Here is a 16,923-nt window from a genome sequence, read left to right on the forward strand (position 1 = left end):
TTAATGTTCTTGTTCTCTGTTCATGATAATGACTACATTTCCCAATACTTGGGAAGAGCTAGAGCAGGAACGTATCCACTTAGGATAGGTAAACACTTTAATTGGGGGGGGGGGGACGCATATACATGTAGACCGGTTCTATGTGATTTGATTCAAAAACCCTGTCAGTAGTAAACTTAAATAGATAATGTCAGTGCAGTATTGCCATTGCCTAACACTGTAAAGATTACATTTAAGTAATGACTTTGCCTCTCTGATATACAAAGGTCCGGCTTTCGTTTGGTTTTATGTAAACTTAAACATGACTGATCAGATTTTGTTATAAAAATGTGAACGGTAATTAATTATTTTTAAATTATCTAGACAGAAAACTTATACTGCTGAATTTTTGTTTCAAATGTAAGGCATATTCACTTCAGATCTTTACTTCACTGTTGAATCATAAGAATAAAAGGGTGTCTTTTTGGTGATGTGTAAGTTCTTAGGTACATGTAATTTTTTTCATTTAGCTGTGTAACCGTAATACAAATCAATTTGGAGAGTTTTGCAAATATGATTCTGTATCAGGAGACAACCTCTTTACTAATTACACATTTGTTTAGTGCATGTGTTTAACATTATTAATTAGAAGTTGCAAAAAACCTTTAACTTTAATATCGTCAAGCTCGATTGCTAGCGGAATTTAAATGCGCTGTTGAATATAAATGGACCAAATGCAAAGCTTAGATTTTTATCATTTTCTTTGTACTAAAGTGTGCAATAGTACATGTGCAGTGTGACAAGATTATGAGACGAGTGTATCGTACTTGAAACTAAATAATGATTTATATTTTATCATCAGTTGCAAGAATTGGGACATACTAAAACGCATCCAGGAGGTATTGTAAGGACCCGGCAGCAAGCTAACACAAAGTAAGTCACCGCTTGATATAAGAAGGTAACAACACGCATATTTTAAGGAGAAGAATAAAGGGAAAAACAACAGAATATCTGGAACAAGCAGCTCAAAAATTAACGAATTCGCAAATGCCTCTGATCAAAATCATGAGTTGTCGACAAAAGCTAATGAGCGTTTTATTCAAACAAAATACGATTGCACTGCCATTCAAAGACCATTTGCAACGAATAAAAGTAACGTTATATTCTACACCAGCTTTCACTCAGGACGCAAAACTGGTCCATCGCCGGTAAACAAAGTTCGGAGGAGATTCGGAAGAAACTCCGCATTTGGAAAAGACAAGTTTATAGCTAGACTGAACATGCGAACAAACTTCAGCAATCAAAGTGACTTACTGAATACTTTTCGAGCAGGTTTGAACAGAGTTCGATTTGGTATTAAATTATGTTGTCTCAGACAATCAGAAAAATCTAAATTTAACGCAGTTGTGTCAAAAGGAAATAATTCTCGCTCTGAAATTGAAAAAAACTCAAACAAGAAGTAACTTTCCTCACTCAGGAAGTAACAATACACAAGCCGTCTCAGAGAGCTTGCAGCCAAGATGTAACAACACTCAAACAGGATGTAACAATCGTCCCACAGGATGTAACAACACTCGAACAGGAAGTAACAAAAAACATACAATACATGATCATACACAGGAGGATTCCGACAATTTTCAAAAAGGACAATACAAATCAAAACGCGGGACTAGAAAAAAGAAGGCCAAATCAAGGAATTGGAGCCAATATAAGAAGATTGCTGACTATATAATTAAGGGTTCTTTTATTGTTTTCAGCTTAATGAAATATTTCAAAGAACCATGATGTGGGAATTGAATTTTTATATATAAAAAAAAATTGTACTTAATGTTTGGTTATAGTAAAGAATTTTCAATTGCATCTCTCGACTGTTTGGGTAAAAATGTTATATGTGTAAAATAAATGATACATCAAGTCGTCATCAAATTAACGAAATATTACGATTACTAGAGATATGTTAAGGATTAAAGGAAAAACAAATCCCTGTTCTTGATCAACACTGAAGGATGATGTAACTGAATTATTTAAGAAGAGTAACATGAAATATTTTCAAAAACGGAAACTATATACATTTAAAAAAAAAAATTATTCTATATTTATTTTGGTCCAACAAAGAGAGAAAACTCTTCCATTTTTGCTTAGGTTTAATTAACGCCGTATAAATTAAGTTGATCACATATCAGTAGTGAAGTAAGATAAAAAATAGCTTATCATGCTCAGATATGAAAAATATTCTTTTATTTATTGAGCAACCCTCCAAGATATAATTTCTAGGCACATTTCCTTTACTAGATCTTAAGTCTGATCATCTTCTCAAGAACTACTTTGCTCAAATAATTATGTGATATTACTGTAAACCATGTAATAAATGAGCTTAATAATTAACATAAGAATATACAGGGGACTTTTTTATGCAGGATCTATTATTCGATGTTGTTTAGAAATTGTATCTATGACTCCTTTAAGCTGATTTTATTTAGTCTATTGTTGCTCTGGTGAGCGATGTGACCGCCCATGTTTCTTGTTTTCGCCCCTTCCGCCCTTGTTGTCAGCGGGCGAATTTAAGACTGATAGAATTTCAATGTTTCAAATTATCTCTTTTTAAACACAGCTTTGTGTGAGAGAATTCAGGACGAGGCGAAACTGTTTAAAAGTGAAGATTGGCAAAACTTACATATGGCGAATTATTTTTTTTTAATTAAAAGGTTTATTTGCTGGATTATTTGTATGTTTGTTTGCCCCTATTATTTGTATGTTTATTTGCCCCTATTATTTGTATGTTTATTTGGTCCTATTATTTGTATGTTTATTTGCCCCTACTATTTGTATGTTTATTTGGCCCTATTATTTGTATGTTTATTTGGCCCTATTATTTGTATGTTTATTTGGCCCTATTATTTGTATGTTTATTTGGCCCTATTATTTGTATGTATATTTGTCCCTATTATTTGTATGTTTATTTGCCCCTATTATTTGTATGTTTATTTGCCCCTATTATTTGTATGTTTGTTTGCCCCTATTATTTGTATGTTTATTTGCCCCTATTTTTGATTGGCAAGAGTCTGAAGATAGGTGGATTAAAACAATAAGCAGCTGCATGACACGGAAAATAGATGTTTTGTTGTTTTCACAATGATAATTAAAATCAAAGCAGGTGTTAGCAAGACAACAAGTCATATTTGATCACTTGTCTTTGCAATTAAGTGCCGATCTTGTTTTAAAATGGGCAAATATTGTATATTTCTATCCAACCTTGTAGCAGAACTCAACTCTAATTCAAGTCTTTCACCTTTTTGAGAAAGTCTTTTCTGCTGTTACGAAATATCAAGCTTATTATTTTTTTTTACCTATGTACTCCCGGACGCTCAATATTTTGATGATTTAGATATTTTAATTGAGCATGAAAAACATTTAGAAATAAAGATAAAGGTTCCTCTGAAGAACATGTTTTCCATTCCATTTAAAAATCGCGTGGTTGTGTGTTTCATCTTCAGAATAAGTGCAGTTCCTAATCGAAGTTGGCTAATTGATTTGCCAAGTTTAACAAGAGTTCATTAATTAGAAAGGAGAATAAACGGAGTATATAAATAATATCTCGAGGTTTCTATAAACAAACGATACAGTATATCATTTCAGCATATTGTATTTTTTTCTGACATTAAAGTAATCGAAATGATAAAATCACAAGGATGTACGGAGATACAGTATCTTTAAATTTTGTTCAGCTTTCAAGAGCAAAACGAAAAGAATTCCAACACTAGAAACGAAATACAAAAAAGAAAAATCAAAGATGCAGAGTTGTAGGAAGAAATGTAATTAATTTTCAGAGAATTGAGAGAAACAACTTAATTTCTGCATATCTTGCAAAATGACTGAATGACGTCATTTCCTGGTATACAACGGATGTGACTATGTTTTGATACTTTGCAGGTGAGATCAAATAAACAGTTTTAGAAAGAATTATTTATATATTGTGCTAATTGGATTCGTGGCCCACGTTATATTTTCTGATCACGTTTCGTCCGGCGTTTATGCTTACCTGTTGGAACACACAAATATGTCAAATAACCCCTCAAGGGGCCTCATTTACAAATATGAATTTAGGTTGTAGCAACTCCTATGATAAACAAGCAAATACATGCTTACAAAATAATAATTGTGGTTATTTAATAAAAAAAAAACAACATTGAACAATTATTATCTAGGAGAAGTAGAAATGACATATTTTTATCGACCAACATCTTCGCAAGCCCTGCATGTGCTTTGTTTACGGTAAATACGCATGCGTATTAGTATAGAAAGCTGAACCCCGTAACACGTTGCGATGTTATTATGTATAGGTTATAAGTAATTATTAATTTTAATGAAATAATTAGATTTATTTCATGGAGAACTTTGTAATTTTCTGAAAGTTTATACTTTCATGAGTAGAACAAAAATACCAACCCAATCGGAAATGTTTTTCATGTCGTTTTTTTTATAAAATGTGCTGCACTATCTCTTTAAATTAGTCTAATTGGAGAATACGCAGATTTTATATATATATATATATATATATATATATATATATATATATATATAGAGAGAGAGAGAGAGAGAGAGAGAGAGAGAGAGAGAGAGAGAGAGAGAAGCAAGCAAATAGAGAATTTTCCCCCTATTTTTTAAACTCCCTGGTTATCTCCAATCACAGACATAAATAATATGTTATGTCTCTGCTCCAATGTAAAGTATAGGGATAGCCATTAGTATGTGCAGATTTCAGTTTCGAAAGGTTGGTAATGTTTTGCCAATTCCTTTTTGGCAAAAATAGAACTCAAACCATGGAATTATACAAAACGACGATATCCACAGTTTGAAAAAAAATGTTTTTGCAATCAAAAATAATAAACATTAGATTCATTAGATTGTCTAATTTACGCACATTACTTCTATATATATATATATATATATATATATATATATATATATATATATATATATATATATATATATATATATATATATATATATATATATATATATACTTTGGCTACATACTACATAAAGAACTCTGGCAATGTGTTGGGAAATGGATTCTTAAACAATTTTATGTAATTAAATCCAACTATTTGAATATCATTACATTTTCACAAAAGTTTGGTTTTTTTTAAAATATTTTCTCTCTCCCAGTTGGTCAGGCTAGCACCTAATGCTTATATTTCAAATTAGTGTCCCTAATGTGTATTATACTCATATTTTTTGTTTAATTTCTACTTCTACATTTTAGTAAATCTACTCATTAGTTAACGTCAACTTAACATGTTTATGACTTTATTATTATCCTACACGTTTCAAGCTATCATTTTCGCGTAAGTAAATAATAGCATGAGACAACGTTCTCACGTGTAGCAGGAGAACACCACGTGATACCAACACGTGACCGACACCTGAAATTGATGCAAACATACATGTATGATGGTATTCCGTTAATCAACGGATTGCATAAATGTATGAAACACCGCAATATGTCTTATGTTGTACTTCAAACAATTTGCTGTTAAATACAGGGTTAACCTTACTGTTATTGCATAACTAATAACTTTTTCTTAATATTATTAGAAAAAAAGTTGTAATAGATCAACAAACAGAGAGAAAAATGTAGTTTTACCAAAATAAGATTTTCTAAAACATCATCCTTTTGAACACCAAAGAACAAAAAAAGGGGCATTGCAGAGGTTTTCTCGTTATGAATGTTTATTCAAAGGTAAATGGAGAAAAAATTGAGACGACTGAAAGCAGACTGTGAGTTCCAACTTGTCTATTGAAAACCTAAAATCCTTTAACCATGTTCATGAAAGTATCTTAAGAACTGTCTTAAGACAATGCTCTAGGATATGTCTTAAGACATATCTTATTACCACTCTTAGACATACCTGGGCTGCGTTTTACAAAAGAACCTACGATAAAGTCGTAAATATTTTCGGTATCATGGAATGCTCTATGAGTTACAAAATTTGTATAAAACCATTAATTTACTTTTTTTTTTTATTTCTGTAATCATATTTTACATATTTTACAGCCAATAAATTAAAACATTTATTAGATTTTGAAAAATAAGAATTTATTAATTTGGTCGTAAGTCATAATTCCTGTTGTAGAACGCAGCCCTGGTATCACAGCTAATTGTGCCACATACGTTTCACATATGTTTGAACTTAACACATGTACAACATACGCTAAACATATGTGACACTCATGTGAAGTCAAACCGTATGTTACACATATGTTGAGAAACGCATGGTTAACATACGTGTGATAACATACGTTCAACATCACATATGTTTAACATATGTTAGATTTTACATATGTTAAACATATGTGAACCATATGTTTTACATATGTAGATCTCAACCACATGTTACACATATGTTAATAAACACATGGTTAACATGAGTTCTAAAAACCATATGTTACACGTGCGTTAATAATATATGTTTTACATATGTGTGAAGGCATGCATTTGAATAACTTGACAAATTATCTGCATGCGTGGATCTAAGGGGGGGGGGGGGGGCGGGGGTCAGAGGGGTCCCCCCCCGGAAAATGAAAGTTAATAAAATTTACACAGTAAAATTATCGCAAATATACCTCGGATCCTTCCCCTCGGGAAAACAAATTTATCCTTCGGACCCCCCCCCCCCCCCCCCCGGAAACATTTCTGGATCCGCGCATGATCTGCATGTACATGTTGCTTTATCACTCTTGTCTTTAAAATGAATGCATGTGAACGTGTGTGAAGAAAAGCCTTGCTACTGTGCATGTTTATTGGTTTAAATTTTTTATGTAGTTATGCATAAATAAAGTTGTTTCATTAACAGAATCCACGTGTCTTCTTAAAATGAATTCGATAAGAAATCCGGAATTAATACGAAATCGGTTTTAGTTTTGTCGATGACAAAACATACGTCACATTTTTACGTCACGGAGGCAGCAGATCGAACTGCAGGATGAATTTAGCAGAGGTAATGATTGTCAAGCATTTGTTTTTATTTACTTGCATTTGAAAATTATATCGTACAATTACCGATGGCAAAAGAGTAAACATGTAGAATTAATGACGATAAAAATGATGTTTCCCCAGAGAGCTACAACTAAGCAGCTATTTGGTTTAGTTAATTTAGAAGAATCAATACTTATTAAAACCCATAAAATATATGTCGATCTTGGATAAGACGCATTTGAAAACTGAAATATTGAAAGTAGAGAAAAACTAGAGCAAAGCCTATGCAAAGTAACGAGTAGGTCTTCCATTGCAACTAAGTGAAATGGTTACTGAATTGCCTCTATTAAGTTGTATTCTTATTGCATGGTAATTGAAACATTTTTATAGGTATGCATTTTTTAAGGGTCATCAACACCGCTGGGAAAAAATTTTTCCATACAAATTCAACCTAATAAATAACTCAATGGTATGGATTTCTATGACATTGTCATTGACTGTTTTTTGAAAAAAGTAGAAGTCACTGGGTGTTCAGGATCATTAATAATAATCTGTTGCATGACACCTACATTTGTATTTCTTAGTAAGTAAGTGTAAAATTTTGATATATCTATTTATCTAATGCACGTATTATAATTTGTAGCAAATGGATATGATACAAAAGTTTCAAAGATCTGTTTTGATGTAGCCTGAAGATTTTGTAATGAATGATCCAGGATCCAAATGTTCTTCGCGAAGTTCAGACAGTTGCAATGTGGTTGCTAATTTAGTGACAGATTAAGGTAATTCAATTTAGATAAGGATTAATGCAGGCATGTATCCAGTCACCCCCCCCCCCCCCTTTATATGTATAAATTATATTTTTTATCATGTATTTAAATGATTGTATGTACTTAAGTTTATAGTAATATTTTAGAAAGAAGTTCAAACAAGCATTGTCATGGCAAAACATTAAAAAGGAAGAAGTTGGAGGTGGACAAAAATCAGGATGAATATACTAGAGGTAAAAAATTATTTTGTCTTGTGATTGACCTTCTATTTGCCCCCCCCCCTCTCTCTCTCTCTCTCTCTCTCTCTCTCTCTCTCTCTCTCTCTCTCTCTCTCTCTCTCTCTCTCTGAGAGCTTGCAAATAAAAGAAAAAATAATTAACAATTGTAAACTTTCTTCATGTTGTAATGTATTTGCAATAAAATCTAAATGGATCCTGTTATTCTTTAACAATATTGTTGAATAAAAAAGCAACCGAGGCATTTGTAAATTTTACTTTATCATAAAATGAAATTTAATGGTAATTTCTTTGTTTTTTTCCAGAAACTATTAAAGCACAGAAGAATGACAACAATATAAATCTAAATGTAATCATTCAAGGAATTAAATTCATTTTTTCATCTCGAAAATGTCTTTTTTCTGTAACTCTAATTTTAGATTAACAAGTAGCTGGAAATGCAAAATGAATGTTTCCAAAGATCCACTGAAGTTACTGAGTAATCAATTGAAGTGATTCAAGCAGCAAGATGAAGTATATCATGAATGAACTGAAAAATTAAAAATATTCAAGTAATTTAATTTTAAGCATTTACATGTGATATGTATGTAATTCATGTGAAAAACGTACGTTGGATCCACATACGTAAAACGTATGGAATGTATCACGTATGTCTAACACACGTGTAACATACGTTTCACATATGTTCATTAACGTACGTTAAACACACGTGGTACTTAAATCACGTTAAACGTACGTGAGGTCACATACGTATCACACATGTTTAACGTATGTGAAACGTATGTGGCACATTTTGCTGTGTATGTAAAGATGTAAACTGATACTATATAAGACGTATCCTAAATTAAGATATCTTAGATTAACCAAATTTCCTTTTAAACAGTATAATAACAAAATATTTTGTGAAATAGTTTACTTGTACATGTATTAGTATTTTGACTGTGTGCCTTATCATAAACTTATATAGGATATTAAGCATTTACATTTTTAAAAATTTCTAATGTGTTACTGGTGCAAACAATGGCGTTTATTTAATTTATTTATTTTGCTCGATTTTATGTCCCCCTATTACATGTTTAAACGTTAGTAAAATGCGTGCCACAATTTATTTTTTCATATTTCATCGCCCGTTTAAAATATCAGCTATCCTTGGTCATCTTGCTTAGAATCAAATTCTTCTCCAACACGGAGTTTCAAACACTCCCACAAGTAATGATACAAAATCAAACTCGTGTAACTCCATCGTAGGAATGGGAGTGAATAAAGGATTTTCAAAGCAGAAAAATAGGAATCGTCTCTGCCTAGTGGAAACTTTTGGCTCTTCAAGGGAATCTGATATATTAAAACTCTACTGGTTTTAAGCATGTCTTTCCCATGTAAATGCAGACAATGGTGTGTATATGCATATGCATGTACATATGAATACATGTCGTCATATATATCATGTCTTTATCAAATTCAGATTTCGAATTTTTTTCTCACACAATACGATTTTTTATATGTATCAGTTCTTCTTACTGTGGAATCATTAGAATTCGTGGTGGCTCAAATTTCGTGGAATTCGTGGGTAGCCCTCCCCCACGAATTTAAATCCTCAACGAAAACAATTTTAGAAAGAGTTATCTTTGCTACAGAAACAGTAACCGACGAATCCGGGAAATTACATCACCGCGAATAAACAAAAAAGTCACAATCCACGAAAATTGGCCCCCATGAATTTAAATGATTCCACAGTATTCTAAAGGAATGGCTCAGAGTTTACAAGTTTATTAAGGATATTGAGGAGTAGACAGCTGTTGGGATGTCTAAAGGTAGTCCATCTATAACTGAGGTAAATTTAACAATTTTGATTGATCTACATGTAAATTGCTTTAAACATATATTTTAGAATTATCATGAGGCTGAAATTAATCAAACTAGTATGTAGTCAATTAAATGAACCTTTTGCACTTAAAACTTTTTAAAGAATTGTCTGTCCTGTACAAAAATTTAAAAAAAAAATTATTTTCTAGTACGGTAAATTATGGGTTTTTGGAATGTTAAAAAAAAAGGAAAGCTTTATCAACTTTTTACCAAGAGATTTGTGAGAAAAACAACTGTACTTTAAAGATATACTTTTCCCTTAGACTTAATATTGTTATCTTAAAGATGTGATAAATTAATTTTGGTAATATTCAACATTTCTAAAAATTACAAACTTATGTGAATCTCAATTATTTAACTAAACAACATTGAGATGGTGACCACCTCAAAGGGCCCTACTTTAATAATGGACAATGGTATGAAACGAATTTCAAAGAATTTCGCTTTGACCTTGACTTATAACTTAGAAACTGTCCAGCTGGCATAGGACTTCTAATTCAATCTCATTACCCCTTAAATGCAGGCTTTTTAATCAATCTGAGAAAGATTAAGCAACTGAGAAATAATATATGGTCTATAACTGATGATAAAAAGATTCGCTATGACTTCACATTGACTTGGTTCAAGATCATTGCACGCCATTAACCAAAAAGCCCTGTTTTAGTAAAGGGTTTGCCAAAAAGGGCTAAGTTAAGGGTGTATATATGTTCTTTCAATATCAGATTTTTTTTTATATGATATGACTTTGACACTTGTTCTAAAAGCATTATTTATGATCACTGCATAACCTTTGATTCAAAGTAGGTGAAATATGAGCCAGGTTGGAGCAAAAGAAGAGATGATATGCTCTGAACGATAATTTTCATTATAAATCTGCTATTACCTTCACATTTGACCTTGAAAACTGGTTCAAGATCACAACACACTCTTGACTCAAAAGCTCTGTTTATGTGAAGTATGAGCTAAATAGGGCTAAGTCGAAAGGTATATATACTTTGAAAAAAAAAAAGATTTTTGCGTGGTCCAATATGAGTTTGACCCTTGACCTACAAACTTTATTCACGCACGCTGTTCTGCACGCTGACTGCGTGCACAAGGCGTTCTTTACTTAGTGGTAAGTAAATTTTGATTTGTACAGGAGTATACGACAAGCGCTCATAACGCGCAACGAGTCCTGCACGCTTACTGCGCGTATAAGACGTTCTTTATACTTATTTATTACGTAGGTAAATTTTGATTTGTACATAGTACAATTGTGCAGGAAATAAACAAGAATTTTGAACTTTACAACCAGTTAACAGATGACAATATTAACATTAACTTTCATTTCATTAACTTCCAATAAAGCTTTTGATTGTTTTTACTTGCATTCCTCAAATAGGAATCAATGTTATCATAATAGCGAGCGAAGCGAGCTCCAAGAACCAGTGTGCGCGGGAAAAAGAACGAGCTAAACCTACAGTTCATCAAACAATTTTTTTTGTCTACGTCCCATAATTAGTTTTTGTTTTAATGAATAAAGTACATTGCAATGTGAAACTTATAACTAATTTATAAAAAAAAAATTGTGATATACAAAGAATCTTAGTAGTTGTTGTATGAAAACATAGAAGGGCAAGTACAATTTCAGAACTAAATGACATAAATTCCATCTACGTCCTTTATTAGGTCCTGGAATATTCACAAACGCTATTTCTTACATATTCACCCACATCAAGTTTGAGAATACTATGTCGGCAACGTCGGATATCCCATGGGTGATCGCGTCTTTAAATCACTTATCACGTACGTGATAAGTAAAAGACGCGAACACCCGTGGGATATCCGACGATGCTATGTCGTTTGCTATTCTACAACAGCCATTTATTGTCGAAGTTTTTGTGGTCTGCCTGACAACGCACTAGATACACAGTTAAAGCGCGGTATAAACGCTAGTTAAAACACAAAAAAAAAAGTTTTGAGAGCGCGATGATCGCATCAACAGCTCTTTTTGGTCGCTGTTTGAATATAGCAAAATGAAAAGTTACATGTTTAAACGCTGTCGATGCGCAGTTGGGAGCGCGATAAAGATGTATATTTCTATTACAAACGACTCCGAGAGGTATCTGTGCATGCGCAACCGACTCATCACAATGTCTACTGCGATTATGGGCGCGTTTGATTGAACTAACTCTAGTAACTCTAGAATTTTGTTAGTGCATTTGCAAAGGATGTGAATAAAAGGTCAAATGTTGCTCTAATGTTATAAATTTTCTCCTGTCAACTGATCCAAGGCTAACTGTCTTATGTTTGGGTATAAAATTTACACAAGCTGTATTATTTGCAGAATACATATCTATTTTGATCTTATTTGTTAAAAACACTAATTCTGTAAGTCTGATGTGAAGTGTCCCGTTATATACAGAACTACATAGATATTCCTATCCCGATCTGAGAAATATATATTAAATTGAAATATGCATCTCAATGATAATTTTTTTTTTATGAATAACTGAGAGTTTATTAAAAAGGAAAAAAAAAAATCAATGCTGCGTTTACATGTTAATTTATATCTCCGTTAATCTCTAACTCTACTTGAAATCTGGAAAATTAAACAAAAGTTTTAGTAATTCCTACTCAGTGAGTGTAAGATTATTTATCCTTAAAATTCAAATTTGCATATGTCAAATTCACAATTGCTAATCGTTTTTCCGCCATCTTGAAACTCTTGTGCTCTCACTAAAAGCAGGAATAAACTTTTCTAACATGTTTTCAACACTAGTGATGTAAAAAATATGTTTTATTGCCAACTCTGGCAACCCGTTCAATCAAATCAAACGAACCTTGGAAGTTTTTTCATGCAAAGCTATGAAATCTTGCTTCCTTATAGCACTGTAAACAATACAAATAAAAAAGAACAAATTTGACTAAATTCGTGACTATGCCTGTTTGAAGATATTTGTATGTGTACACCTGTTCATGTCAGTTTTTTTTGTTTTTTTTAGATAATAAAACTTGATATATATAAAACTTGATTAATAAGCACTTAATGAGTCGAACATATTTTATTGACTAATGCCAAAAGGATTGGACACAAGTTCCAGAAAGTCCTCTCCTAGTACATAATATATTACAATTACAATGCCATGACATGACAGTTAAGATTTATAACAGTTATAGTACATTTAATGAAATACAAATAAATCATTAGTTTCAAATCTAGAATTAGAATTAGGATGGATAAGAAAGTTCTGCAAATAATTTAAAAACTTAAATAAATGTTCAACACTTTTGTATAAATGTATGAACTGAAATATTTTTATATTTTCGTCATAAGATTAAGTTTTGTCACCCCAAAGTATCAAATGTACATCAATTATATTCAGAAGTTCAACGATAAAAAATTATACATAAACGATTTTCTTAATAATGAATATTTTTTTTACAAACGAAGAACAACTTGGAACATGTTTCACAACACAAGCATCGAAGTAGGAGTAATGTTATCTTCAAATTCAAGTTGGTCTACTAACAAAGACATCGTTGTTAAAGCAATGTGAGCTGCAATTTTCATGGTGAAAATTTTTCCCCCCGAAAATGTTATTTTCTAATAAAATGACAAAAATATCTTGGTTTTTAAATTTCTGTTAGCCATACTTTTGTGGAAATGCCGTTAAGAAGCCTTAATTGGAGCAAAATTGAATTATTGTCGTCCTGTACAAAAAATTATCTGCTGTATATTCCTTAGAAGAGAAATCATTCTACTGACAAAAATTAATGATTTATTCAAATCTTATTTATCATAAAAGTTTAAGTTACATGCAGACTTATCAAACTAGCATGTTTTTGCAGCAAAATTAAATTCTCAAAAAAAAAATACAGCTCATATTGCTTTAAAAAAGCTTACAAAAAAACTTGGTCTACTTAAAAAACTTAAATTTACTGTTTCTATAGATATTTTAGCACAAATGTACATATATCATTTATAAGACCACAACAAGAGTATGTTGTTGAAGTTTGATCTGGATGTACACAATTTTATATGGGTAAACTTGAAAAGAAACTGGAAACTGAGATGTATACCATGTTTACTTAACACTTTTTATCCTTTTTTACGTTGATGACACGGTTATATTTTTTGAGAAACCAGACGATTTACAAAAATTACGTAATGTTTTGCCAATTCCTTTTTGGCAAAAATAGAACTCAAACCATGCATTTATACAAAACGACGATATCCACAGTTTGAAAAATGTTTGCAATCAAATATATATATATATATATATATATATATATATATATATATATATATATATATATATATATATATATATATATATATATATATATATATACACACACACTTTGGCTACATACTACATAAAGAATTCTGGCAAAGTGTTGATTCATAAACAATTTTATGTAATTAAATCCAACTATTTGAATATCATTACATTTTCACAAAACTTTGGGTTTTTTTAAAATATATTTCTTTCTCCAAGTTGGTCAGGCTAGCACCTAATGCTTATATTTCAAATTAGTGTCCCTAATGTGTATTATACTCATATTTTTTGTTTAATTTCTACTTCTACATTTTAGCAAATATACTCATTAGTTAACATCCGCTTAACATGTTTATGATTTTATTATCATCCTACACATTTCAAGCTATCATTTTCGCGTAAGTAAATAATAGCATGAGACAACGTTCTCACGTGTAGCAGGAGAACACCACGTGATACCAACACGTGACCGACACCTGAAATTGATGCAAACATACATGTATGATGGTATTCCGTTAATCAACGGATTGCATAAATGTATTAAACACCGCAATATGTCTTATGTTGTACTTCAAACAATTTGCTGTTAAATACAGGGTTAACCTTACTGTTATTGCATAACTAATAACTTTTTCTTAATATTATTAGAAAAAAACGTTGTAATAGATCAACAAACAGAGAGAAAAATGTAGTTTTACCAAAATAAGATTTTCTAAAACATCATCCTTTTGAACACCAAAGAACAAAAAAAGGGGCATTGCAGAGGTTTTCTCGTTATGAATGTTTATTCAAAGGTAAATGGGGAAAAAATTGAGACGACTGAAAGCAGACTGTGAGTTCCAACTTGTCTATTGAAAACCTAAAATCCTTTAACCATGTTCATGAAAGTATCTTAAGAACTGTCTTAAGACAATGCTCTAGGATATGTCTTAAGACATATCTTATTACCACTCTTAGACATACCTGGGCTGCGTTTTACAAAAGAACCCACGATAAAGTCGTAAATATTTTCGGTATCATGGAATGCTCTATGAGTTACAAAATTTGTATAAAACCATTAATTTACTTTTTTTTTATTTCTGTAATCATATTTTACATATTTTACAGCCAATATATTAAAACATTTATTAGATTTTGAAAAATAAGCATTTATTAATTTGGTCTTAGTCATAATTCCTGATGTAAAACGCAGCCCTGGTATCTAAAGTTGTAAACTGAAACTATATAACTTAAGACGTATCCTAAATTAAGATATTTTAGATTAACCAAATTTCTTTTTAAACAGTATGATATCAACAAAATATGTTGTGAAATAGTATACTAGTACATGTATTAGTATTTTGACTGTGTGCCCTCCCCCACGAATTTAAATCCTCAACGAAAATAATTTCAGAAAGAGTTATCTTTGCTACAGAGAGAGTAACCGACGATTCCAGGAAATAACATTCCCGCGAATGAACAAAAAAGTCACAATCCACTAAAATTGGCCCCCATGAATTTAAATGATTCCACAGTATTCTAAAGGAATGCCTCACAGTCTACAAGTCTATTAAGGATATTGAGGATTAGACAGCTGTTGGGATGTCTAAAGGTAATCCATCTATAACTGAGATAAATTTAACAATTTTGATTGATCTACATGTAAATTGCTTTAAACATATATTTTAGAATTAACATGAGGCTGACATAAATCAAACTCGGGAGTATGTAGTCAATTAAATGAACCTTTTGCACTTAAAACTTTTTAAAGAATTGTCTGTCCTGTACAAAAATTTAAAAAAAAATATTTTCTAAAAATATGTAGGGTAAATCATGGGTTTATGGAATGTTCAAAAATAGGAAAGCTTTATCAACTTTTTACCAACAGATTTCTGAGAAAATCAAGTGTACTTAAAGATATACTTTTCCCTTAGACTTAATGTTGTTATCTTAAAGATTTGATAAATCAATTTTGTTAATATTCAACATTTCTAAAGATTACAAACTTATGTGAATCTCAATTATTTAACTAGACAACATTGAGATGGTGGCCACCTCAAAGGGCCCTGCTTTAATAATGGACAATGGTATGAAAGGAATTTCAAAGAATTTCGCTTTGACCTTGACCTATAACTTAGACATTTTCCAGCTGGCATAGAACTTCTAATTCAATCTCATTACCCCTTACATGCAGGCTTTTTAATCAATCTGAGAAAGATTAAGCAACTGAGAAATAATATATGGTCTATAACTGATGATAAAAAGAGTCGCTATGTCTTCACATTGACTTGGTTCAAGGCCATTGCACGCCATTAACCAAAAAGCCCTGTTTTAGTAAAGTGTTTGCCAAAAAGGGCTAAGTAAAGAGTGTATATATGTTCTTTCAATATCAGATTTTATTTATATGATATGACTTTGACAATTGTTCTAAAGGCATTATTTATGATCACTGCATATCCTTTGATCAAAGACAACATGTAGGTGAAATATGAGCTAGGTTGGAGCAAAGGAAGAGATGATATGCTCTGAACGATAATTTTCCATATAAATCTGCTATTACCTTCACATTTGACCTTGAAAATTGGTTCAAGGTCACAACACACTCTTGACTCAAAAGCTCTGTTTATGTGAAGTATGAGCTAAATAGGGCTAAGTCGAAAGTATATATACTTTGAAAAAAAAAAGATTTTTGCGTGGTCCAGTATGAGTTTGACCCTTGACCTACAAACTTTATTCACGCACGCTGTTCTGCACGCTGACTGCGTGCACAAGGCGTTCTTTACTTAGTGGTAAGTACATTTTGATTTGTACAGGAGTATACGACAAGCGCTCATAACGCGCAACGAGTCCTGCAC

The 16,923-nt window shown here is 31.6% G+C and overlaps 1 long non-coding RNA gene across 2 annotated transcripts; it reads left to right on the forward strand.

Moving 5' to 3' along the window:
- Window positions 1-6,746: 6,746 nt before the first annotated feature.
- LOC105343657 (uncharacterized) lies at window positions 6,747-8,768 on the forward strand. 2 transcript variants are annotated; one of them, XR_010712060.1, is made up of 4 exons: window positions 6,747-6,980; window positions 7,602-7,740; window positions 7,875-7,961; window positions 8,384-8,768. It is a non-coding gene; the product is annotated as an uncharacterized lncRNA (long non-coding RNA). The 2 variants fall into 2 exon arrangements; XR_010712059.1 differs by having other exon boundaries at window positions 8,270-8,392.
- The last annotated feature ends 8,155 nt before the right edge of the window (window positions 8,769-16,923 follow it).

The sequence above is a fragment of the Magallana gigas genome, chromosome 1 (genome assembly GCF_963853765.1).
Source record: "Magallana gigas chromosome 1, xbMagGiga1.1, whole genome shotgun sequence".
In the NCBI taxonomy this organism is placed as follows: Eukaryota; Metazoa; Mollusca; class Bivalvia; order Ostreida; family Ostreidae; genus Magallana; species Magallana gigas.